Source organism: Mauremys reevesii, unplaced genomic scaffold (genome assembly GCF_016161935.1).
Source record: "Mauremys reevesii isolate NIE-2019 unplaced genomic scaffold, ASM1616193v1 Contig9, whole genome shotgun sequence".
NCBI lineage: Eukaryota > Metazoa > Chordata > Testudines > Geoemydidae > Mauremys > Mauremys reevesii.
In genome coordinates, this window is record NW_024100906.1 from 898,939 (window position 1) to 926,366 (window position 27,428).

The 27,428-nt window shown below is 52.6% G+C and overlaps 1 pseudogene; it reads right to left on the reverse strand.

Moving 5' to 3' along the window:
• On the reverse strand, positions 1-27,101 carry LOC120395030 (annotated as a pseudogene).
• Positions 27,102-27,428: the final 327 nt, after the last annotated feature.

The following is a 27,428-nucleotide window of genomic DNA, read 5'->3' on the forward strand; positions in this document are numbered from 1 at the left end:
TTAAGGGAGTCCAAGCAATGAGGTATAAAAGCCAGGAATAGTTACAAAGAAAATAAAAGATGAGAAGTTTACTAGTGCCTAATTTAACAAAACTGTATCAGATTCCACCAAAGAGTCTCACCACATCCCTTCAGCAGCCTTCCTGACCAAACCATATAGGTCAGGCCTGCTTCCTCAGCAATCGAGCGAATATATCCTTTTTCACTTCAGGAAGAGTGAATTAGATGGGGAAGGTGGGCAGAGGGTAATTGTCAGCAAACACCAGTTTCACCGCACACACACAAACCAGCGACACAATATTTCCATCGATAATCAAAACATGCCTCTAGACAACGAACCAAAATTGTTGTGGGAGAACTTAGAGTCCCAACTTAATGTGTATAAAACTTACGGTAATACCGGTGTCACTGGGGCTGCTTTCAGGACAATTACGTTCGATAATTCTCCATCAAAATTATAAACAGATCAATAGAATTCGGCCAAGTCTAATCTGAGTAATGATTGGCTCTAGTTGGCACTAGGACGTGTTTTGTTGGTGGGAGAGTGGCCAGTGGCCAGTCTTTCTGCATCTTGGAAGTGCCAACATAAGGGGGCGGGGGTGACTCTGGAGCAGCTCAGAAAGAGGCAAAGCTGGGGGCATTGGCACAGGGTGGGCTATTGTTTGGGGGCATCGGAAACAGGGGGGTTTCCAGTGGCAGCGCTCTGGGTTGGTCCAGGTCCCTCACCCTCCACACCATCCTCCATCATCTGCTTGTACTGGCGCTTGAAGAAGCCAAACTGGAAGGAGACAAAGAGGGGAGATGGTGAGAGCCAGACGGAGACAGGCTCATGGTGCAGGAGCTGGAGGGACGGGCTGTGGGAACCTCTGAAGGAAAGACCCTTGTCCCTCCCCCATCAGCTGGGAGAACCACAGGCCCTGCCCCCAGGGTGATGGGCTGTGGGGGAGGGGTCCAAGCCCTGCCCCACTCACCTTGTAGAGGGCTGCGGTGATGAGAGCCAGCAGGACCAGGCCCCCCACGCTGCTGCCCACGATGATGGGCAGGTAGTTATAGACCTCGGAGCGCTCCACCACCGTCTGCACCTGGGGGAGAGGGGCTGTGAGATGGGGACCCAGGAGTACTGGCACTATCACCCATCCCTGCTCTAACAGACCAGACCCCACTTCCTCCCTGAGCAGGGACAGGACCCAGAAGTTCTTGCTCCCAGCCCACCCACTGGCCGATGCTCTCTCTATCCCGGGCGCAGTCACTTTGGTACCTGGCGCTGGACGAATCCCTCCTTCTGGGTGTATTTCTCCTCCTCGTATTCAATCCGGGCCTCGCTCACCAGACTCACTTTCTGCTGCTGAGTCTGGAACAGAGAAATTCACCGTCCCTGACCAGAAATGACACAAACCAGCCCAGAACATCGTCCCAGGGGGACCCAGAGCAATTTACAGGCTGTTCACACAGGGGCAATCCCTTGCCCATCACTGAGATGCAGCCACCTCTGGGGAGGGGCTCAGAGGCTGTTCACACAGGGAGATCCCTTGCTCAGTGCTGGGAGGCAGAGGCAGCTCTCATACCTGGGAGACCCACAGGAAACTGAGGCTTCCTTTGATCATGAACTCCAGCGGCTGCTGCATTTCCAGGGAGGTGATTCTGCACCGGATTTTCTTACAGGTGGCCACGGAGCAGTCCTGGGGGTGGAAGGATATTGCCGGGTGAGGCAGGGGCCCAGCATGACCATGAGGGTCTGGGTCTTTCTACAGCAGGGGTCCCTCATCCAGCCCAGCACCCCACTTGCTGTCTGTGTTAGTGAGGAAAGGAAGGGGCTGCTGGGACCATCACCGGCCTGTACTCACCAGCACGGGACGTTCGCTCATCTGCTTCACAAAGTCCTTTGAACCAGGCGTTTCACCTTCACTGATGCACTGAGCCAGCTGGGGCTGGGGAGTCAGAGAGAGACAGTGTTAATGATGGTGGGAATGGGTCATGGGACCTTCCCCTCTAGGCGGCACCAGCACCCCAGGGCAGGGGACTGTCTGGCTCAGGGGCTGGAGCAGCAGTCTTTCCCCCCAGATAGCCTTTCCCAGCAGGGGGCGCTGTAGGGCAGAGCAGGCATCTCACACACACACACAAGGGCAGGGAGAGGCAGGTACCTTGGAGGGGACGACCTCAGAGGCGTCCCACACCCGGACCCCGCTCAGCTCCACGGGGAACTGGAACGTGACCGAGATGGGGACGCGTCGCTGCCGCAGGTTCTTGACCTGAAAGAAACAGACTCTCCATAGGGCACTGCAGGAAGAGAAGAGAACCCAGGAGCTCTGATCCCCAGGCCCTGCTCTAACCCTCAGACCCCACTGCCCTGCCAGAGCTAGGGATAGAACCCAGGAGTCCTGGCTCCCTACCCACCTTCCCCCTCCATGCCCTAATCCACTAGATCCCATTCAATCACTTCCACTCCCTCCCTCTTGCCCCATCACCCTCTGTGCCACCGGCCTCACCTCATACCGATGTGTCACTGGCACACTTGTCCCTGCCTCCTTGGAGAAGTTGACATACTTGGTCGATTCCTCGAGGCTGGGGGAGGAAAAGGATGGAAGGAACGAGACAGACGGGAGTGTGATGGATGGGGCTGGAGAGTGGGGGTGGGGTGTCATGTCCAGAAGGGGACGCTGTGCTCCAGAGAAGGGCTCAGTAGGGGGCGCTATCCCCTTGCAGTGAGCGTTGGCACCTATGACCTCGTGCGGCGCTACAGGGCGCTGTGCTGCAGGGAACAGGGGGCCCAGCAGGGGGCGCTCTCCCCCATCTCCGCACTGACCTACCTGGTGAGGATGATGAAGATGCCGTACTTGACTGGCAGCTCCGCCCGGTGCATCATGCGCTTAGTGATGGGGCCGCCATTGTCACTGGGGGGAGGGGAGGGCAAAGGAGAGAGATGTGAGGAGACGCAGGCAGGTAACTGTGCAGGGAGGCTGCACCACAGGCCTCTGCATTGTCCTGCCTCATGCACGGCCCCCTCCCACTGCCCCCACCCTGCCTGCTGGCCTTGCAGAGCCCCCTCACCTGCTGGCATTGGCCGTGATCTGCAGTCTGTCCCCCAGGTCGGCCTCAGGTGAGACGTCGAAGGTGGCGATGAAGACGGCCTGGAAAACACAGGGGGGGGGGGTGAGAGTCAGGGCCTGGGGAAAACACGGTTACTCACCATTGTAACTGTTGTTCTTCGAGATGTGTTGCTCATATCCATTCCAGTTAGGTGTGTGCACGCCGCGTGCACGTTCGTCAGAAGATTTTTACCCTAGCAACACTCGGTGGGTCGGCTGGGCACCCCTGGAGTGGCGCCGCTATAGCGCTAGAAATATACCCCTGCCGACCCATCCGCCCCTCAGTTCCTTCTTGCCAGCTACTCCGACAGTGGGGAAGGAGGGCGGGTCTGGAATGGATATGAGCAACACATCTCGAAGAACAACAGTTACAACGGTGAGTAACCGTGTTTTCTTCTTTGAGTGATTGCTCATATGCATTCCAGTTAGGTGATTCCCAAGCCTTACCTAGGCGGTGGGGTCGGAGTGAGATGTTGCAGAATGCAAATTGCTGAGCCAAAGGCTGCATCATCTCTGGACTGTTGGACCAATGAGGCAAAGGTGTGGACCGAGGACCAGGGAGTTGCACGACATAGCCCCTGGAAGGGTATATGAGCCAGGAAGGCAGCAGAAGAAGCCTGAGCTCTGGTGAAACGTGCAGTTAGGTGGCTCGATGGAACATGGGCCAAGTCACAGGAGGTGCGAATACACGACGTCACCCAAGATGAAAACCTCTGGGAGGAGACAGGTAGGCCCTTCGTCCGGTCTGCCAGTACAACGAAGAGTTGGGGCATACAAAAGGGCTTTGTCCGCTTAATATAAAAAGCGAGCACCCTACGGACGCCTAGGGAGGGCAAATGTGCTCCCTTCGCAATGAGTGTGGCTTTGGAAAGAAGACCGGAAGGAAGATATCCTGGTTGATATGAAAGGTCGACAGCACCTTAGGGAGGAAGGCCGGACGTGGTCACAACTGCACCTTGTCCTTGAGAGAAACAGTATACCGTGTGTCCACCGTGAGAGCCTGAAGCTCAGAGACTCGTATACCAACGAGCATGTTGTCAGTGGCTCGAATGGGGCAGGCATAAGTCTGGTTATAACCAGGTTGAAGACCCAGGTTTTGGCAGGGCGGCGAACCTGGCGGTATAAACGCTCCAAGCCCTTGAGGAACCCAGAAACCACAGGGTGTGAGAATACGGAGCGGCCACTTTCCCCTGGGTGGAAGGTAGAGATGGCTGCCAAGTGTACCCTTAATGATGACCGCGCCAGGCGCTGCTGTTTGAAAGATCAGAGGTAGTCCAAGATGGAATGGATCAGAACATCAGTAGGAGAAACATTGTGTGTTACGTAGCAGCAGGAGAAACGCTCCCACTTGGCCAGATACGTTAACCGAGTGGAACGTTTCCTAGCACCCAGGAGAATCCTGTAGAGTCGAGGCAGAACAACGTAACTCGAATTGGTTTAGTCCTGCAGCAGGCATGCTGTGAGGTGCAGGGATTGCAGGTCTGGGTGGTGAAGTCTGCCGTGATCCTGTGTTATGAGGTCTGGGCAAAGAGGCAGGGGAATCGGGTTGGCTACCGACAGGTCAGCACGTGGTGTACCAGTGCTGCCTGGGTCACGCTGGAGCGATCATTATCAGGTGCGCTCTGTCCCTGCGGAGTTTTAGCAGGACCCTGTGAACCAGTGGGAACGGCGGAAAAGCGTACAGCAGACGGCTCATCCACGGCATCAGAAAAGAATCCAAGATTGAGCCCGGGGAGAGGCCTTGGAATGAGCAGAACTTCTCTCTTGTTCTGTTCTCGCAAGAGTGAAGAGGACTATGCGGGGAAAGCCCCACTTCCGGAAAACAGAATGGATAACATCCGGAGGAATCGACCACTTGAGAGACAGGAAGGATCTGCTGAGGCGATCCGCCAGAGTGTTCGGGACCCCTGGGAGAAAGGACGCTACCAGGTCCATCGATTAGGTTGTGCAGAAGTCCCGGAGCTGGATAGCTCCCTGCGAAGAAGGGAGGACCGTGCTCCTCCGTGCTTGTTTATGTAACACATGGCCGTGTGTTGTCTGTGAACACCGAGACACAACGGCCTTGCAGGTGCTACTGAAACGCCACAAACGAATAAAGTTAACAACAACTATATAAATCTGAACCATATATACACAAGAATTAACGAGAGAAACTACGAGTAGCTAGGGAAGTGGAGGTCAGCTAAGCCGCACTCCACTGTTCCAATGACCGACACGAGCGGTAAGAAGGAACTGAGGGGTGGATGGGTCGGCAGGGGTATATATCTGGCGCTATAGCAGCGCCACTCCAGGGGGCGCCCAGCTGACCCACCGAGTGTTGCTAGGGTAAAAATCTTCCGACGAACATGCACACGGCGCGCACACACCTAACTGGAATCGATATGAGCAATCACTCGAAGAACTGCCAGAGACTGAGGGGGCGGGGCAGGCACAGGGGATCAGGGGGACGGTTGTATGATCCTCGGGCTGACGTGGGCGCTGGATTTAGCTGCCATCCTGGGCACAGGCTTACAGCAGCGAGCACAACACATGGGCTTGGCCGGCTCAGCCAGATGCTCCTTAGGCAGAGGGGAGTGGGAAGAGAAGAAATACAGCGGGGAAGGGAAGGCGCCCATGGGGCAGCGGTGGGGAGACAAAGTCTCCCATCCCAGCCCCAGGTAGCGTCTGGATCTCGCTGGGGGCAGGGGCAGGTGGGTCCCTCTCCCTGGGCCTGGCCGGGTCAGGACACCTCTCAGGATCAGGACGACGAAGGCCCAGTGGTGTCACGCTGGGTCCGAGGGGACGGGCGTGGGGGCAGCCATGACAATGATGCTGGCTCCTTCTCCTTTCCTTGTCTTTTACTGAGCCATGGTCACTTCCACCCCCCCCCCCCCGAGTTGCTTCTTTTAAGGACTCCAGAGCGGGGAGGGAACAGCCCCTCCCCTCGTTATTTTCTCCCCCAGTGAGGACTTATTTCCAGCCCCCCAGGTCTGGCCCTTGGTTTGCAGCCCCGGCAGGGCCTAACTCCAGTCCCGGAGTGACCTCAAGGCTCTGTTTGCACTGACTCGCCGGGCTCCCCGGGGCGCTTTCCCCCCAGCACATCTGTTGTCACGGGCTGGGCTGATCCCAGGGAACTGCCCCTCTCTGCCCACAGCTGGGCTCACCCCTGGGGAGTTCACAGGCCAGGGCCCGTCCCTACCTCAGCCCCACTCCTGAAGATGGGGTGGTTGATGTGGCAGGTGCTGTTCCTCTGAGTCTGCTCCTCGGAGCCCACGGCCGAGCTGCACCTAACGGCCACGGCCCTCCTGTTAGACTGAGCACAGGGGACCAGCCAGTGAGAGATGCAGCCCACAGCACCCCCTGCTGAGCCCTCACCTGCCCCCTGCAGCACAGCGCCCCCGCCGAGCTCCCTGCCCACTCCCTGCAGTACAGCACCCCTTGCCGAGCCTGCCCCTCATGCTTGGTGTGCGTTGGGGTACCTGGAGTAGCAGGACTCGGCGGTAGGACAGTGCAGCCGGGTAGAAGAACTGCACCGTGGTGCTGTAGGAATTCTCCCCACGGTTCTGGATGGAGACGGTGGTGTTGAGTTCAGGGGTGACCCCCACCACCAAGGTGCTCAAGCTAAGGGGAGAGAAAGGGGTGAGCTTCCTTCAGGAAGTGCCCTGGCTGCTCCTCAAATTTCCTCTAGCAGTGCCCAGCCAGGGACCCCAGCACTGTGAGCTTCCTATAACAGTGCCCAGACAGGGTACGTAGCGGTGCATCTTCCCCACAGCAGGGCCCCAGACACAGGATCCATCAGCCCTGGAAATCTGACAAGACCTCCAGCTGGATGTTGAAGATCTGAGGCATGATCAAGCCGGATGCGTCCCACCATTGTAGGTGTTTTGGGGGAGGATTCAGTGACTTACCCAGAGAAACTGAAGGAGATTTCTAACTGGTCATCGCAGCGGCCATCCGTGCCGCAGTCCTTCTGAAACGGGAGCTGGGGGGAGACACAGGAGAGCAGGATCAGAGTGGCTGGGGAGGGGGCTGCAGCACCACCTGCCAGAGTGACAATGCAGGGACCCTGCACTGGGGGACAGCTAAACCCATCTGTGACATTCTACATCTTGGGGGAGCACCGTGGGTGACACTGTACCCCATAATGCTTTATGGGAGTATGACATAACTGGAATATGTTTTGTGCTGCCTATGCCATGTAACATATCTCTAAAGGTTATGGTCTACTATATCTATTCATCCTATTTGTACACATACATCTCTACCTCGATATAACACGACCCGATATAACATGAATTCTGATATAACGTGGTAAAGCAGTGCTCTGGGAGGGTGAGGCTGCGCACACTGACGGATCAAAGCAAGTTTGATATAATGCAGTTTCACCTATAATGCAGTAAGATTATTTGGCGTTGTAGAGGTGTATATCATTTTGTAGTTGAGGTTAAGAATATTAGCTGAATACTTGCTTGATTTCTAAGTAAGCTTTGTGAGGCATTTGGTCAGCTTCTTTAGAAAGGAATTTGCAAAGTTAAATGCCGAATCAACAAGCACTTAAGGAACAATGCATCTTGGAATGCTCCAATCCACATAAGAAGTCTTCCTGTAGACATACAAGATACCATGTGGGCAATGGCTTCTGCCTGTAAAGACTGAGTCATGCACAGAGATGTGACTTGCCCAGGTGACTCCAGAACTCCATCTTGGAGCTGGACCTTGCATAGAAGTGAGGAGGGGTCTCCACCCACAAGAGAAAGTCTATTTAAACCCCTTGGAGACCCCTCCATTTGGTCTTCAGCTGGCTAAATAGAGAGCATCTCCACCCCCCAGGATACTTGGAAGAAACTGGAACAAAGGGCAGTGACTGTAAGGGGATGTGAGTGATTGCTGGACTCAGGCTAAAAGGAGATTAGTCTGTAAAAGGGAGCATTCTGGAACTGGTGAGGATCTTATCTGTATTCAGTTTGATTAGACATAGATTTGCACATTTTATTTTATTTTGCTTGGTGACTTACTTTGTTCTGTCTGTTACTACTTGGAACCACTTAGATCCTACTTTCTGTATTTAATAAAATCACTTTTTACTTATTAATTAACTCAAGTGTGTGTATTAATACCTGGGGGAGCAAACAACTGAGCCTCTATCTCTCTCTATCAGTGTTACAGAGGGCCAACAATTTATGAGTTTACCCTGCATAAGCTTTATACAGGGTAAAACGGATTTATTTGGGTTTAGACCCCATTGGGAGTTGGGCATCTGAGTGTTAAAGACGGGAACACTTCTGTGAGCTGCTTTCAGGTAAACCTGCAGCTTTGGGGCAAGTAAGGGTACAGAACAGAACACAGGAGCCCCATACTGGGCCTTTCTCCTGCTCCCACCTACGCTGCAAGCAACAAGGACAGTCAGAAGACACAAGACTCCAACAGAGGGGTCTGGCCCAGGTTTCAAGGGTGAAACGTGTCCTATGAACTGCAATATCCAGTGGGGTGAGAAAAACTGCTTAATCTAGATGTTGCCCAGTCAAATAGAGTTGAGAGTTTAGACTCTGTGCTTACATATTTTATTTTATTTTGGTAACTAACTCTGACTTTTTGCCTGTCACGTATAATCACTTAAAATCTATCTTTTGTAGTCAATGAATTTGTTTAACTGTTTCTCTTTACCAGTGAATTTGCCTGAAGTGGTTGGTAAATCTGCTCAGGTTACAAAGGCTGGTGTACGTCCACTTTCCATTCATGAAGTGGTGAACCAATTAATGCAGTTCAAGATGGTATATTCCTGAGGTGCAAGGCTGGGAGCTGGGGGGATTTGGCTGGTGCCTCTCTCTGTGTGTGAATCACGAGTGGCTCTGGGAGTGTTCACGCAATCTAGCTGGGTGTGGGGCTCCACATGCAGGTGTGTTGAGTGATCACAGTGCCTGGAGGAGTTTGCTGCTTGTCACTAGCAAAGCATTGTGAGAGGCAGCCCAGGCCGGAGGGTTAAGGGGACACAACTGTCCCAGGCTTCACCCCTGGGATACCATCACACCATCATCAGCCTTGCACCTACCCCTCCTCCCCCTACAATCCCTCTGGCAAGCAGCAGTATCACACTTCTAGAGGTGCCAGGGCAGGGGGACTGGTTGGCTCGGGGAGGATGGGCAACAGGACAGGGGGCCTTTCCCCTCTAGAAGGCTCCAGCTGGCTGGCTCAGGGGGATGGGAAACAGGGCATAGGGACTTTCCCCTCTAGGGGGCCTTGGCTAAAATAAATTTTGATTTTTGATGAAAATGTTTCAATTTTTTTAGACATGGATAGTTTGGGAGCTTTGAGGAGTAGTTGGAATGTTCCCACGGAGGGGAGATGGGTCCATCGCCAAGGCAAACTCAGCATCCATCTCTGTCTCCCTCTAGTGGCTGCGCTGTGTAAAGGGGTTTAGGAGGCTGCTGCTGACTCTGAATTTTCCAGACTCTTGCTTTCAAATGGTCACTGGTTCGATCCCTGCAGCAGACCCACCTCAGGGCCTGGCTCTGGCACCTTACCGAGCCTGTAGACACTGGCGCAGAGTCCTCGCTCAAGATGGGTTTGAGGTTTCTAGCAGTAGAGATGGGCTCCCCCATCAGGATGTAGTTGAGGCGCAGGGTAATAGGGGTCACAGTGTCCTCTGGGCAGAGCTGGGGAGACAGAGACAAGTCAGGCCCCTGAAGGGTAATGGGAGCTGGGGGCTGGGTGGGAACTGGAGAGAGGTTTGTTCTCTTGTGATTTGGGAGCAAGGGGCAGGGTCGGAGGGGCAGACACAGCAGAAGGGGAAGGAGTTTGGACCCCCCACACTCACAGGTAATGTTATCCGGTACGTCTCACATTTCTTCTCAATGCCGAGCCGCAGCTCCCTGCTCAGGACGGGGCCGGTGGAGTCGAAGGCAGCTCGGATCTTCGTCCGCCCGGGGTCCAGGGCCAGGCTGTACTGGATGGTGCTGGAGATCCTGTCACCTACAGGGGAAGGGAAATGAGAGACAGAGAGTGGGAACCTCAAGGGGAAATGCGACATGGGGGCTTTTCCCTCTAGGGGGCGCTGGCTCCGATCCATCCCCAGGGCAGGGGACTGGCTGGCTCAGGGGGGAGGGGGGGGGTTGGTCTGACCTAGGCTGTCCTTGGTGCTGTTAGTGACGGTGAAGCAGACCTCTGCACTGCTGGCCTCTGTGTTGAGCTGCTCCTGCCCCTGGCAGTTGAAGGCCGAGGTGGGGATGGTTGAGGGCTGGAAGCTGATGGAGACCCTGACTCTGAGCACCGGCCGGGACCTGCCATGGGGGGAACAGAAGCATCACCCAGCTGCTCTCTGCAATGGGGCCAGGCCCCCTCCCTCCCCAGAGCCTCCCACCCAGCCTGGATGTGCTTGCAGCATCCCAGGGAGTCTTTGCCTTTTAAACCTCTGTAACTGTGTAACTCAAACAGGGAAGGAGAGACTTCTGTAGGAAGCCACCTTTTGCATTAGAGAAGGGGTTGGCTTCTGCCAAAGGAGAAGGCCATTGAGACCAACTGAGCCATTGTGAGACATGGAAGAACAGATTTGGTTAATTGCATTTCTCATCCCCTCGAGGAAGAGAAAACCTGTGCATGAACTTGTCCCGTAGGCTTGGGCTCTGGGGAGAAGGGGATACAAATCCCTGGCAAGGAGAAACTTGTTTCCTTTGTGCCACTTGGACGCTAGAAGGGGAAGAATCACAAGGCATAAGCAAAAGACCCCCAGCTACTTAGTCTGGGTTAGCCCTAAAGGACATATGGAGTTTGCTTATTACAGAAGATTCTCTTATCTTTTGGAATCTAAGACTGTAACTCATTTGCATGTGTACGTTACTTGCTTTAACAGTATAAGCAACTCGTTTCTTTTTCTTAATTACTTAGCTCGTTTATTACAGGATTGGCTACCAGCATTGTCTTAGGTTTGAGATCTGACATACAATTGCTCTGGGATAAGTGACTTAGGGTGACCAGACAGCAAATGTGAAAAATCAGGACAGAGGTGTAATAGGAGCCTATATAAGAAAAAGACCCAAAAATTGGGATTGTCCCTATAAAATCGGGACATCTGGTCACCTTAAAGTGACTGGTCCTTTGGGGCAGGGAGTAACCTGAATATTGTTGTAGTTTTTGGTGTAAGGGACCATCTATCACAAAGTCAGGCTTATCTGGGTGGCAAGATAGACCAGAGTTCCTGAAGGGGCTCTCTGGGACGCCATGGTGAGGTTATTATACTGCCTGAGGAATTCATACCTCTAACTTGGCTGGTGAAATCAAATTATAGAGCACACAGCCAGTTTGGGGTTTCTGCCCTTGCCGTTTTCTGGCAGAGCGCGCGCACACACACGCTGTCTGTGATTGCCACGTGCAGCAGTGCAAAGACAGAGTAACTCACCTCAGCAGCAGGACCTGCCCTTGTGCCCCCACCGCGATGTCTGGGAGTCCGTCCCCCGTCAGGTCTGTCCCGCCACTGACAGCCTGGCCAAAGTACTGCAGCCTGCTGGGGAACAGTGACCCCTCTATGCGCTGTGGGGCAGAGAGAGCAGTAAGGGGTGGGGAAGGGGCGGCTGTGCTGTATAATGGGCACTAGGGGGCAGCAGAGGGTGAGGGAAGGGAAAGCAGCTGCTACAGGCTAATAGGCATTAGGGGGTAGTGGGGCCCCATGATGTCTCTTTCAGGATCTTTGGTGACCCCTCTGCACAGGAGCTGGGCTCACCTGTCTGTACTGGGGACTAAGGCCTCCCTTTTCCCCATGGAAGATGTACAAGGCCCCACGACTGTCGTTTTCCATGGGGGCCCCGATGGCCACGTCCGTCAGTCCGTCCCCGCTGATGTCCCCGATTTCAGACATGCTGGCCCCAAAGCGCCCAAACGCCTGCTCCGTCTGCCCTTGCAGTGTCTCGCTGCAGATCTTTTCCATCACCCCCTGCAGGCCCCATCCAAAGAACATAACATGAGAACATAAGAATGGCAATACTGGGTCAGACCAAAGGTCCATCCAGCCCACTATCCCATCTACCAACAGTGGCCAATGCCAGGTGCCCCAGAGGGAGTGAACCTAACAGGTAATGATCAAGTGATCTCTCTCCTGCCATCCATCTCCACTCTCTGACAAACAGAGGCTAGGGACACCATTCCTTACCCATCCTGGCTAATAGCCATTAATGGACTTAACCTCCATGAATTTATCCAGTTCTCTTTTAAACGATGTTATAGTCCTAACCTTCACATCCTCCTCAGGCAAGGAGTTCCACAGGATGACTGTGGGCTGTGTGAAGAACTTCCTTTTATTTGTTTTAAATCTGCTGCCCATTCATTTCATTTGGTGGCCCCTAGTTCTTGTATTTTGGGAATAAATAAATAAATAACTTTTCCTTATCTACTTTCTCCACATCACTCATGATTTTATCATATCCCCCCTTAGTCTCCTCTTTTCCAAGCTGAAAAGTCCTAGCCTTTTTAATCTCTCCTCATATGGGACTCGTTCCAAACCCCTACTCATTTTAGTTGCCCTTTTCTGAACCTTTTCTAATGCCAGTATATCTTTTTGGAGATGAGGAGACCACAGTATTCAAGATGTGGGAGTACCATCGATTTATATAAGGGCAATAATATATTCTCCATCTTATTCTCTATCCCCTTTTTAATGATTCAAAGATACAAAGGGCAAAAGGATTAGCACCCCCTACAGAGACCCTTCCCTGCTCCCTGCAGAACAGCACCCCCTAGTGCCACACTAGGGCATGGGGGTCAGCACTAACTGCAGGAGAGAGCATCTTCTACTAAGCCCCCACCTGGTCCCTGCAGCACAGCGCCCCTTAGCCCTGGACTGGAGCATGGGGACATCTCTGCCTAGCAAGCCATTTAATGGGATCCCAGCCCCTAAATCTGTCCAGCTACATCATAAACCCCAGTTCTTCCCCTCTCCTACCTGCCTGTTAATCGGGCAGATATAGACGCGCCCTCCATTCAGGGGTGTATAGTACATGGGGGCTCCGATCAGAACCAGGTCTGTGTTCCCATCTCTGTCAAGGTCCACAGCGCACAGTGTACCCCCGAAATACGAGCCAACCTGGAGGGGCAAATAAGTCACCCCTTCATTTTAGTCACTTCCTCCTTCTCCCACTGAGACCTCCCCCCCGCCCCCCACAGCCTGCTGGGAGCAGGATTCAATCCCCATGTTCATTCCATCCTCTCCCTCACCCACCCTTTACACACAGCAGATGGTGCTATTGCTGTCAGTTTTCTGTCCCACTGAACGTATAGGTTGTTATGTCTTGGAAAATGCTGATTGTTCACTGTGGTTCAGTTCTTTTTAGCTGCTGTGTTTGTACAAGTGAAGTTTATTCATGGAGTCTACTTGGCTGAAATTGTCTTTCCAGTTCTGTTTGCCTGAGCGCACAGGAACCTGTATGTGAGAGAGATGCTTCCTGCTGGCTGAAATAATGGCACCACAGCTACCATGTTTGCACAAGTTAAACGTTTCCTTTCTCTGTCTGGATCACTCATCTAACTGAGCATATAGGCTACGAGGCTGCCAGCTCTTTGGGAGCAGGAACCATCTTTGTAGTCTGTACAGTGCCTCGCACAATGGGGTCCTGGTCTGTAACTTGAGCTGGTCCGTAGCGTTCCTAGGCACTGCCTCAAAACAAATAAATAATCGATCATCATCATGCTGATTGTTAGCTGTGGTGCAGATGTCTACACCAGTAGCATTTATCCAGTGCCTGAGTCTCTCTGACTGAAACCGCCCGGTGCTGCCTACAGCTGCGATCTGAACACAACATGTGGAAATATTGCAAACGTCTCACCTCCCTCTCATTCTCTGCCCAGCACTCCCCGTGCCCTCCCCTTACCTGCTCTCCCAGCACCTCGGTTTCCACCCGCCATCCTCCACGCTTGGCATCTTGCCTGAATAGGATGACTTTGCCAATGTGATTGTGGCGAGGGGCCCCAACCACGTAGCTGCTCCGCCCCTGGGATGTGATGACCTGAGCTGAATAACCTGCAAGAGACAGAGACACACGAGGGTGAGTGGGGGGGAACAGGCATCTCTTGACACAGGGTCTCACACAGCCTTACAGCAGTATAAGGGCTTGATCATGAGCCCTGCTCAGCCTGCATGGGGGGTAGGTGTCAGGAGCCCCCCTTGCTCCCGTGTGGGAGATCAGCATCACTGGACCTTGCACAGGAGGATGTTAAACTTAACACAAGGAGAGAGTGCTAAGGCGGCAAATGGGGTCAGCACTGGCTGACAGGGAATGAGACCCACCCCACTCCATGCAGCATAGCACCCCCTAGTGCCTCACTGGGGCATTGGGGCCAGCATTCACTGTGAGAGGAGAGCGCCCCCTAGTGAGACCCAGGCCCCACACCCCTAAAGCACAGCATCCTTAGTGCCCCATTGGGGCATTGGGGGCATCCCTGCTTAGCACACCGTCTGATGGGATCCCAGCCCCAGATTTAAAGAGATCACTTCAGCTCAAGATGTCAGGGATGTGTTGTCCTGAGGTGGCAAAGGAGGCAAAGAAAAGACATTTTTAAATGTTTCCATCGTGATGCTAGCCCTCTGGGTAACAAGCAAGAGGGCATTGGAAATTCTCATTCACAAGAAAAATCTCAGGTGGCATTGTCATTCCTGGAACCTGGTGGGACTATTCTTATGGCTGTGACGCGAAAATCCCTGGTACCAACCCAGAGTGGGTAAAAGGGGTGAAGGGTGGCACTCAATATGAAACACTCAACATGCAGACACCACTGGCTGTTTCAGAGTATAGATAACTCAGAACAGCAGTGGCCAGGAAGCATGGACGAGGGGTGAACCCCTGCTTTGGGGAGGCTGGCCCATCACCCTCCCCACCTTCCACCCAAGGCACCACCCCGCCCACCTGCTGGAGCTCCAAGCACCTGGCCCACTCACCCCAGCCAGCTCCCCTGAGCACCAGGCCAACCCCAGCGCCGGGCTGAGCCGCCGGCCCTCCCTGAGCCAAGCCGCTGGCCCGAAACCTCCCCCCGCCACTGGCACCAGCACTGACCCAGGCAACCAGTGGGCCTGAGCTCAGGGCCATTAACTGGAGCTGAGCCACTGGTGCTCTGCCAGCTTCAGGTAGGGAAGGGCGAGGCCTTGGGTTGTGACATGAGCAGGGCTATGGCCTGCATCAGGGGAAGCTTAGCCTGCCCTGGTTTATGATACCTGCCACCCATGCCCGGAAGGCATACAGATCAATGTGGGGGAGGGGCACTAGTGGCAGAGCGTCTGTTACAGGCCCCTGAATTAAACATAGATTCATAGATTCCAAGGCCAGAAAGGACCATTGTGATCATCTGGTTTGACCTCCTGTTCACAGGCCAGAGAACTGCCCCAAAATCATTCCTAGAGCAGAGCTTTTAGAAAAACATCCACTCTGGATTTATAAATTGTCAGTGATGGAGAGTCCATGACCCTTGGTAAATTGTTCCAGTGGATAATTACCTTCACCATTAAAAATGTTACACTTTATATCCAGTCTGAGTTTGTCTAGCTTCAACTTCCAGCCATTGGATCATGGTAGCCTTTTCGCTGCTAGATTGAAGGACCAATTATTAAAATTCTGTTCCCCGTATAGACTCTGATCAACTCACTCATTAATCTTCTCTTTATTGAGCTAAATAGATTGAGTTTTTTGAGTCTTTCGCTATAAGGCAGGTTGTTGGATCCTTTAACCATTCTCATCACTCTTCTCTGATCCCTCTCCAATGTATCAACACCCTGCTTGAATTGTGGGCCCAGAAACTGCACACAGAATTCCACAGTAAACCATAGAACATCTTGCTCCTTAATGAGCTGTGGAATGTAAAATGGTGTTATCACAATGGACTTCCATCTGGGGGACATATGCTGATAGTCTCATGCACCCAGTAGTGCAACATCACTAGAGTTTCTAAACATTACACACCAACATTAACACAACAGGCATTATACTCAGCATAAGGTAACTCTAGCTTGGACCTCGTTATGACAGAAAAAGATGAACTGATCACTGGACTGGAAGTCAGTGGTTGCCTAAAGGCCAATGATCAAGACCCAGTTACATTCATTACAGGCAGAGTCCCAATCCATAAGTTGTTTAAGAAGAGTTTACTAGATGGCCAAACAGCCAATCAAGAAAGGGGACAACTTTGGTTATCCTATCATTCTGGTTAAGAGAGGAAGAGAATGATAGAATTACAAATACAAAAATCATAGCAATTGGAAAAAAGGGAAGTGGATGGCAATTGATATAAATTGGATGTTAATTAAGGTAGAAAATTGATAAGGGAAGCTAAAGACATCAGGGGACAGTCCATGGCTGGCAGAGCTAAGGAGAGTAAGAAGGAGGTTTTTTTTAAGTGTATAGGAACAAAATAATTCCTAGCAATGGTATAGGCCCATTACTAAATGAAGATGGTAAAACTGTTAATAGCAATGCAGAAAAGTCAGAAGTGTTGAAAAATTGGAGAGGGTGCAGAGAAGAGCCATAAAAATGATTCAGCGGCTGGTGAAAATGTCTGACAGTGAGACAGTTAAAGGGCTCAGTCTGTTGAGCTTGTGAGAAAGGAGTGGTGATTGGATTCTAGTGTAAACAAACTTTCATGGGAGAAAACACTGGGTACCAAAGGGCTCTTTGATCTCTCAGAGAAAAGCAAAACAACTAACTGGTGGCTGGAAGTTGAAGCCAGACAAATTCCAATCAGAAATGAGGCACCAATTTTTAAATGAACTCCCCAGGGCTGTGGTGAGTCTAAATGGTCACATAAAAACAAGGATGTCACTTATAATAGCAAGACAGACCAACAGAATAAATGCTACAAAGAAAATATTGACAAATCTTAATGTAAGTGAGGCAATAAGAACATAAGAACGGCCCTACTGGGTCAGACCAAAGGTCCACCTAGCCCAGTATCTTGTCTTCTGACAGTGGCCAGTGCCAGGTGCCCCAGAGGGAATGAACAGAACAGGTAATCATCAAGTGATCCGTCCCCTGTCGCTTATTCCTAGCTTCTGGCAAACAAAGGCTAGGGATACCATTCCTGAGCATCCTGGCTAATAGCCAGGTCCATTGATGGACCTATCCTTCATGAATTTATCTAGTTTTTTTTAACCTTGTTATGGTCTTGGCCTTCACAACATCCTCTGGCAAGGAGTTCCACAGGTTGACTGTGTATTGTGTGAAGAAATACTGCCTTTTTTTTATTTTAAACCTGCTGCCTATTAATTTCATTTGGTGACCACTAGTTCTTGTGTTATGAGAAGTAGTAAACAACACTTCCTTATCTACTGTCTCTACACCTGTTATGATTTTATAGACCTCAATCATCTCTCCCCTTAGCCATCTCTTTTCCAAGCTGAAAAGTCCCAGTCTTATTAATCTCTCCTCATACAGAAGCTGTTCCATTTCCCTAATCATTTTTGTTGCCCTTTTCTGAACCTTTTCCAATTCCAATATATCTTTTTTGAGATGGGGCAAGCACATCTGCACACAGTATTCAAGATGTGGGTGTACCATGGATTTATATAGCGGCAACATGATATTTTCTGTCCTATTATCTATCCCTTTCTTAATTATTCCCAGCATTCTGTTCACTTTTTTGACTGCCGCTACACATTGAGTGGATGTTTTCAAAGAACTATCCACAATGACTCCAAGATTTCTTTCTTGAGTGGTAACAGCTAATTTAGATCCCATCATTTTACATTTATACTCCTCTACCCCGATATAACGCTGTCCTAGGGAGCCAAAAAATCTTACCGCGTTATAGGTGAAACCATATTATATCGAATTTGCTTTGATCCTCCAGAGTGCACAGCCCCGCCCCCCCAGAGCGCCGCTTTACCGTGTTATATCTGAATTCACGTTATATCGGGGTAGAGGTGTAGTTGGGATTATGCTTTCCAATGTGCATTACTTTGCATTTATCAACATTAAAATGATAATAAAATATGAAAAGTTACAATGAGGAAATGATAAGTCATTACAATAATTACAGTGATACGATAATAGTTATTACAATAAAAGATGACTGCAGCTCATTTGTCATCAAGAAGGAACATAAAAGCTTCTATAAACTGATATATTTCACTTGTAGTGAGATGCATCTGCTTCCGGGGCGGGGGGTGGGGTGGTGGCGAGAGGAGGAATCTTACAGGGGGTGTGATCTCACAGGGGTCCCACTGCTGGTACTGAAATGCACCACTTCTGGAGTGAGACATGGGGGCTGTTTATACAGAGATCCTTTGCCCAGCACTGAGATGTTAGCTGCCTCTGGGTGGGGCATGGGCACTGTTCATGCATGGATCTCTCACCCAGTGAGGAGATGCAGCTGTCTCTGGGATGGGGTGCAGGGACTGTTTGTACAGGCAGGGCCGGCTATAGGGGTTTTGCCGCCCCAAGCAGCCAAAAAAAAAAAAAGCCACAATCGTGATCTGCGGCAATTCAGCGGGAGGTCCTTCGCTCCGAGCAGGAGTGAGGAACCCTCCACCGAATTGCCACGGAATACCTGAAAGTTCCGCCCCGCTCCGGAGTTGCCGCCCCAAGCACCTGTTTGATAAGCTGGTGCCTGGAGCCGGCCCTGTGTACAGGGATCCCTCCCACAGCACTGAGATGCAGCCATGTTTGGGGTGGGGCACAGCAGCTTGTAAATCACCCGACAGGAACACTGGGCTAAAGCTGTGGTGGATTTCTCTCAGGCTATTCTTACCGAGGTAAGCGTCTCTCATGTCCCCAGAGGTTCTGGACACGTTGAGGAAGCTCAGCTCCCCGCTGCTCCCGTACAGGTATATCCCACCGGACCAGTCATAGGCTCCCACTGCTCCCAGCACAGGCCCATCCTAAACCGACACACACGGCAAAGGGAATGGATTGCACAAATCAGACAGCACAGCAAAATATAGCAAGGGAAAAATAATTAGTTGACGGAGTCACCTACTGCAGCACAGCCCCCCGCCCCTCCCCCAACTGCATTTGGCCAGCACTGACTGCAGAGGGGGAGCACCCCCATGGAGCCCCTGCCCCACTCCCTGCAGCACAGTGCCCCCTAGCAGCACACTGGGGCATTTGGGCCAGCACTGACTGCAAAGGGGGAGCACCTATTACTACTGTGGACTGCTAAGGGATGGTCTCTCCCATCCAGGCATTAAACCAGCCCGACTATCCAGGAAAATCCATCAGGGCCCTAGCACACAGCAGCGTGGGACATGCCCTGGGGCCAGGCAACACTCACAGGGGACAGCAGGGAGCTGAATCCATCCTGAGACATTTCCAGCTGGAAGGAGCTGCCGCTCTGGGACTGGGTGCCTGGGTGGGGGGGGTGGGGGAAGAGAGAGAGAGAGAGAGATCATCCCTAGAGAGGCCTTGTGTCCCATCCCCACCCCCCATGAGGCAACCCAGCGCTCCTGAAAGGGAAAGGCCCCATGTCTCATTCTCTAGCCCCCTAAGCCAGCCAGTCCCCTGCCATGGGGCTGGATCGGAGCCCAAGACCCTAGAGGGGAAAGGTCCCATGTCCCATTCCCTGCTGAGCCAGTCAGCGTCACTGATCAGTGCACATGAGTTAATTTGGCCCCCTGAGCAATACATTACAGGAGCAGCCAGAGTTGCTAGCACTTCACCCTGGAGCTCAGATACTCTGGTAATGGGCACAGAATGGACTCCTTAGAGGGATAGTTCCTGGGTCCCTCCCTTTGTGATACAGAATCCCAGCAGCTCCCTGTCCCATTGCTACCCCAGGAACCTGTTTACACAGCCCCAGGGCAAGTGAAGTGATTCTGCCCGGTCCGGTACCTTCAATGGCAAAGATCTTCTCCTGCAGCTGGTTCTGGATGCCCTGGAGGGCGTCAAAGTCATTCACCCGGAAGATGTGCTCATTGGTGGGATTAGAGGCGATCTCACGGAGCTCCTGCTGGGCACTATACCAAGAGAAAGCCTGGCCGACCTTCATGAGGCAAAGGTGCAGCAGAGACCAGGGAACAGAAACAGAACGGCCAGACAGGGTCAGACTAATGGTCCATCTAGCTCTGTATCCTGTCTAACAGTGGCCAATGCCAGATGCTTCAGAGGGAACCAGAAGTGAGCCATCCCGTTGTGCCATCCCAGCATCTGGCAGTCAGAGGCTTAGGGGACACCCAGAGCATGGGGTAGCATCCCTGACCTTCTTGGCTAACAGCCTTAGAGGACCTGTCATCCATGAATTTATCTAATTCTTTTTTAACCCAATTATACGTTTGGCCTTCACAACATCCCCTGGCAATGAGTTCCACTGGTTGACTTTGTTATGTGAAGAAATACTTCCTTTTGTTTGCTTTAAACCTGCTGCCTGTTAATTTCATCAGGTGACCCCTTTGTGGATTCCAGGTCTAGCTACTCCAATAAGTCATTTATGGTGTCAACAAACTTTATCTCTGCAGCCTGTCATAATCCTGCATCCTGTGGGTCATAATGGGAGCCAGTTGTGAAGGTGGAATTATGGAGGATGTTTTTAGGACCTCAGCCCCCTGCCATCTTCAGCAGACAGTCTGTCTACAATAGATAGGCCTGACCTAGAGGACACGAACCCTGCACTCCTGTCATTTAGATTCAACTATAAGTGATGTCTGCATGGCTGAATGTAGCACTCAAGGGGCAAATGAACATAGAAACATGTGTGGATGGCAGATTACGTGGATTCCTAGAAGTTATAGTTAAATAAATGTAAGCAGAGTCAGGATGAGCCCCACCCTGACATCTGGTGGTAAATTATGGGGAGTGCGGAAAGTGTTGCATTGGTATTTCGGTTATTTGCATGGGCACTCCCACCCCACTTAGCATACCACAAAGCAGCATGGGATGGTTATTTTCACAGCTGTGGGAGCCCCAATTTTGTTGTTATTGGGGCAGGAGGAATGAAATGTTGTCACCCTGATTGGGTAAATGGGGAACTACAAAATTGTCTTGTGATGGGGGGTTTCATTGTCAGCTGGATAGCGCTTGCTAGATGGGGCACATGGGTTCCAAAACCCATTGAAAAAAGAGGCTGGGGACAGGTATCTGTACTTGGTGGTGCAGGCTCCTTGTGTGAGCCAGAAGCACCAGTTCCACCTATGCTTCTATCCACTGTGGAATGTCAGAGTTAACTTTTGATTCCCTTAAGAATCTAGATGCAGGTTACTGAGCTGAATTCACTGGTACTGGGGCTTCCCTACTATGAGCTGAAATCACTGAAAAGCTGGACTTGCTGAGCTGAGAGCACTGTGCTAATGAATGGAGCTGAAATCACTGAAGAGCTGGACTTGCTGAGCTGAGAGCACTGTGCTAATGAGTAGGGGAGCCTGAAGCAATACTGGCAGAGCGGAGTGGAGCAGTTTGTGCAGCCACTGGGTGAGTGGAGCTGAGCAGCTCGTGAGGACGGCTGGAGCGGATCACAGGACAGCTGGTGGACCAGAGCAGCTGGCAGAGTGGAGCAGCCCACAGAGTAAGCGGAGCTGAGCTGTTTGCGGGGACGACTAGTGGAAGCAGAACCCCACGAAGAGGCAGGGCAGTTGGCCCCGAACCATGTAAGGTGCCCCTTTCTACCTAGGCTGGGGAGGGGGACCTCTGCAAAGACACTCTTGAACTCTGGGCTGCCTAACCCGGGACAGAGACTTTTGAATTGTGGGACTTTTGGGACTGTGGGTGATTTGGGGGGTTGCTGGACTCAAGGGCCCAGAGAGAAGGACACGGCCCAAGTTGCTGGGGTGGGTCTTTGCTCACGGTTTGACCTATGAACTCTAGTTGAGGTATTTTCCAAATTTCATGCTTGTTGTTGTTGATCTTATGTAATTAAACCTTTTCTGCTACACCAAGAGTCTGTGCTTGCGAGAGGGGAAGTATTGCCTCCTTGAGGCGCCCAGGGGTGTGTGTAAGATTTTCCCAGGTCACTGGGTGGGGGCTCGAGCTGGTCTGCATTACGCTGTGGGGAAGGGACCCCTAGGTATTGAACCTGGCCCTTGCTGCTATTGTTTCAGCCTGGCAGAGGGGTTACATAAAAATGTAAGCAAAAGAGGGAGACGTAATGATTAGTGCAGACCACCTCCAGCAATAGATGGTGCTATATCTTTCTCTTAGTGTTCCTTTGTTGTCTTTTATGCTATTATGTTGTTGGATCTGACCTGGGCGGGCTAGCAGGAAGTTCAGTCCTGCCTGTGTGTGCTGGAGTTAGAACTTGCAGTGTCCCAACAAATCTCTGATTCTGTAGGTGAGCATTATGATAGATAGATCTCACCCCGATGGCATAGCGGATGATACCCTTTGTCTCTGCCTCTGGAATCACGGCTGAGTACTGAAGATTATCATTCTGCACACCATCTGTTACCACTATGAGAATCTTGGTAGCTGCATCCCGGGATCCTTTCCATGAGACGAACAGCTCCCTCCTGGAAATGAGGCACAGGCAGAGGGGTTAGTTCTTTCAGCCTCCATGTCTGTGGGTTGGGAGGGGAAGCGCTTGTAGGGGAAGAGGAGGTACCTACACCACTTTCTGGATGGCAGTGGGTGTGAAGGTAAGTTGTCCGAGCCGTCTAACTTGACGGATGAGTGAATCTATGTCACGGGTGCTCTTGAACTTATTGAAGTCAAAGTGCTCCTGGAAAGTGCTGGAGAACTGCATGAGGGCAAACTGGGAGACAAGAGGGGGAACAGGGCAGGGTGGAGAAAGAGTGGGTCAGAATAGCCGAGATTCTGGGGCACTGGGGTCAACATAACTGTGAGGGGAAAGGGCCCCGTATGAGCCCCCAGCCCGCTCCCTGCAGCTCAGCACCCTCTGACGCTGCCCTGCCTGCCAGGGGTAGGGGATGCTGGCGGCTCAAGGATCTGGAATTAGCAGCTGCCAGTTACCAGCGTGTCGGTGCCATGGAAACGCCTTATGACCTCGATGACAAACGTCTTCATCGTTTCAAAGTCAGGGTAACCAATGCTGCCTGAGCCGTCGATGAGGAAGACGATGTCTGTGGGGCGTTTGGGGCACTCTGGGGAACAGGGGGGTTACACATTAAAATTCAGCTAGATGGGCCAAGAGACACCAAATGGCAGTGAAACTGCCAAGACATCTGCCCATCTAGCCTAGTATCCCGCCCCTTCCCCGCCACCCTCAAACAGGCCCATGGACCCATCTAGCCGGGTCCCCTCCCTGCTGCCCCAGATCAGACCACGGGCCCATCTAGCCTCTTCCTTTCTTCCCCCTCTGGCCCACATCCCCCCCCCCCCCATCACCTGGGTTCTGGTTCCCCACCCACTGGACTGCCCCTCACCTGGCAGACTGTCCGGGATGCGCCGGAGCTGCCGGAGGCTCTGGTCCAGGAGGAAGCAGTAGCCTTTGACGTACATGTTCTCCCCGCAGGCCTGGTGCACCGTGGGGCCGCATGTCTGAGCACAAGAGAGGGATGGGGTCACTGGGCTCTCCTGAGTAGTGCCCCAGAGTGGGAGACCCAGGGCCTGCTCCCCCATGGACATGCAGAGAAAGTTCCTGCCAGAACAGGGGACTCACATAGGGCAGATGGGACCCCAAGACCCAGCATTTGTTTCTCAGAAGGCACAGGGGAGTGACATGGGGACATCACCTGGTTACCACATTCCCTGCTATCGCAGCACACAATCACTGGTAGCCATGGCAACATCAACCGTTTACAGCTCTCCCTGCTATGGCAGTGCACAGTCAAGGTCGCCATGGTGAAGTCATCCAGTTGCCACACACCCTGCTATGGCAGTGGACAATCGATGTCACCATGGCAACATCACCTAGTTACCTCCATCTCTTACAACATTGCACAGTCACTGTCTCCATGGCGATGTCAGCTGGTCACCATGCTCACTGCTAAGTCAGTTCACAGTCACTGTTGCCTTGGCGACATCACCTGGTGACCACCTTTCTCCACCACAGCATTACGCAACACTACTAATTACAGGAGTTACCAAAGGACCCCGCCCCTCGAGTTACATCACAATGATGTCACCCAGTCATGAACTCTGCCCAGGTGCCCCAGTTGCACTGACATGGCCCAGTTAGTACCAGCTGTGAGGAGTGGGGCTTGGGGGGGGGCTGCCCCATGGCATTCCCAGGAACCGAGTGTCAGACCCCAGTCCCAGCACCTTCCCCCCCCCACCCCGCCCCGCCCCATGCACGGTACCTACCAGGAGCTGGGAGCCCTGGGCAGCCAGAGACAAACCAAGGGACATCTTCACAGCATCAGGGGGCCCTGAGAAGGCAAAAACACACACCAGAGTGAGCAAATAAACCCCACCCCCTGGATAGAACTCAGGAGTCCTGACTCTCAGCCCCGCCCCCACCACCCCACTCCAACCCACTAGATCTCACAGTCCTGGAGATAGAACCCAGGAGTCCTGACTCCCAGACCACTTGCTCTAACCCACTGCACCCCACAGCACAGGGTGCCCCTACTCTGGATGGGGATCTCCTGGCAGCGGCTGGAGCCCGGGTCGCACTTGTAGACTTTGCCAGTTTCATTCACATCTCCCGTCTGCAGTGGGGCCCCAACGATCAGCCTGCGGGGAGAGAGCAGAGGGGGCTCAGGGGATGTCCCGTCAAACCCTGGGGAGCGGGGGCCAGGCAGGGCAGCCCAGCCAGACGGGCCCCTCAGGGATGCGTGTGAGGCATGTAGCTTTGGGGCCCTGAGCCCACGCTCGGCCCTTACCCCCCAGCACTGGCACTTCCGAACTGCACCACGCTCTGCCCGAACCCTGCAGCTGCCTCCTGGAAGGTGATGGGTCCCTCCACATCCACACTGAATCCACGGCTCGGTGCCAGCACTGCAGGGGTTAAACACCCATCCATTAGAGCTTCCCCTATGCAGAGTGGGGCCAGTGGTGGGGGCTCAGGGACCAGCCCCTCCTGTTTCTAGGACTGACTCCGAGGCCCCCTGCTTTAAACCACTAGATCCCACTCCCCTCCCAAAGCTGGGGATAGAACCCAGGAGTCCTGACTCCCAGCACCCCTCCCCCAGCAGCTCAGTAAAACTTCCCTTATGTCTAGCCCCTTGAGGGCCATTTCTTGCAAATCCGCCTTCATAGATTTACAGAATGTACTGCCAGAGGGAACCACTGTGGTCATCTAGCCTGACTTCCTGTGTAACACGAGCCAGCAAACTTCCCTGAACTGAACCAGACCAGAACATGTAGAGAAACATCCAGTGGTGGAGAATCCACCACAACCCTTGGTAAATTGTTCTGGGGGTTAATAACTCTCACTGTTAAAAATGTTACACCTTATTTCCAGTCTGAATTTGTCTAGCTTCAACTTCCAGCCACGGGAGCACGTTAGACCTTTCTTTGCTAGACTGAAGAGCCTGTTGCCAAATATTTGTTCCTTGTCACTATCAGGCAGGTTTTCTAATCTTCTAATCATTCTTGTGCCTCTTCTCTGACTCCTCTCCAATGTATCAACATCCTTCATGAACTGTGGGCACCGGAAGTGGACATAGGATTCCAGCAGCACTCGCACCACTGCCAAATACAGAGGGAGTAGGCCCTCTGCACTCTTACTTGAGAGTCCTCCATTCATGAACCCAAGGGTTGACCTCAGTATCGCACTGAGAGCTCCTGGGCCCAAGCAGTTCTCAGTCTCTCTGCCGAATCCATCAATTAGTGCAGGGTGGCCTGGTAAGCTTGTGCCGTGGGAGCCAGAGCTGAGACCTACCAAACTCATGTCATACAAGAAAGACCCAACAGCCAATCGGTGAATCCCTAATGCACAGCATAGCCAACCCGATGCACAGCTCTCCTCCCTTCTGCCCCCTCCATCCCTGCAAGCCCTGCCCTGGGAAGGGTAGGAAGGAGAATCCCCTTGGTGCCAGCAACCCTGAGAGGTGGGCAAAGACCCTGCAGAGCTGTAGGGGGAGCAGATATGGAGCAAAGTGGGTGCAGAATTATGGGGCAGGTGGGTGGTGCTGGGGGGGGTAAAGGGGAAAGACAGGGGCTGAGATGGTCCTAGGAGTGTGGGAGGAGCTGAGGTGGCCTCCCCCTTTCTTCCCTTTTCAGACCCCCATCTCCCAGTCTGTACCTCCTTCCCAGTCCACCCCCTCACTCTCAGCCACCCCAAAGTCTGACCCCCTCCATTCCCTGATGGGTCCAGGTCTCACAGAGGAAAGAGACGTGGCATTGAAGCAGGAGGAAGCAGCTGTGGTTTTATAGCAGGATTGCACAATTGCAAACACTGCATCCGCTTCACACCTGCCGGACCTGCCCCCACATCCTACAGAGCACCCCCACACACAGAGAAGGGGAGTCACACCTGTGACCCACTCCCATCCCAGAGAGTCTGGGGGAACAGAACACAGAGGGAACTGAACCCAGGAGTCCTGATTATCAGCCCCGCACCATCCCTCCTCTAAGCTATGACAGCCCCATCCCGCTCCCCACTCTGAGGAGAGAATACAGGAGGAGTCCTGATGCACAGGTGCCCTTTTGTAACCCACCATACCCCACTCCGCACACACCCCCAGAGCCAGCCGGGGATAGGACCCAGGAGTCCTGTCCAGATGTTCCCATCTGCCTGCCAAAGGTGTACTCACTGGGCACCCATGTGGAGGAGCCCAGCTTTTCCCAGTCCCTCTGGCTGGCACTTACCTGCACACAGGTAGAGGAGCAGTGGCAGGGGGTCCATCCTGTGCTGGGTGAGGGGTGTGTGTTGAGCCGGGAGTGAGGTTCAAGGACACTGCCTGGAGAGGAGGCAGCAAAGTGCAGAGGAAAGAGAAGTGATACCCAAAAAGAGAGAAACACTGACCAAAGGAAGGAGAGCGTGTTATGAGGAGGTGGAAGAAAGAAAGCAACACTGATAAGAAAGCAACACTGAGACACACAACTAGTCAGACACACTGTAGCAGTGCCTGCTCTCAGCCCCTCCACAAATGCAGTCAGAGACCGTCTGAAGTGCAGCACCCGTGTCCTTTTATTGTTTGTGTCTGTTCCCACCACCTATTATTTACAGATATTTACGGAGACCAACACTCTGGGAGATTGCTAACATCACAGCCAGCGGGGATCTGGAGACCACACTCCTCCTTTTCCTGTCTCCCCCAGCTTCCTGTATCTTAGCCAGCTTTATAGGGCAGGCTGGCTACCCAGGCCTGCAGGTGGATCCACTCTGGTAATTAGAGCGCGGCCCCTCAGACAGCCCAACTAATCCTTCTTCCTCTGGAACAGGGCTAACAGGGGCCTGGCTTGTTTCTCCTACCCAGCACCCTGTTACACACACACACACACACACACAGTTCACCGAGAGACAAAAAACACACCTACACTGAAACAGACACAAGCAGCTACACAGGGTACGTCTACACTACGGGATTATTCCGAATTTACATAAACCAGTTTAGCAAAACAGAATG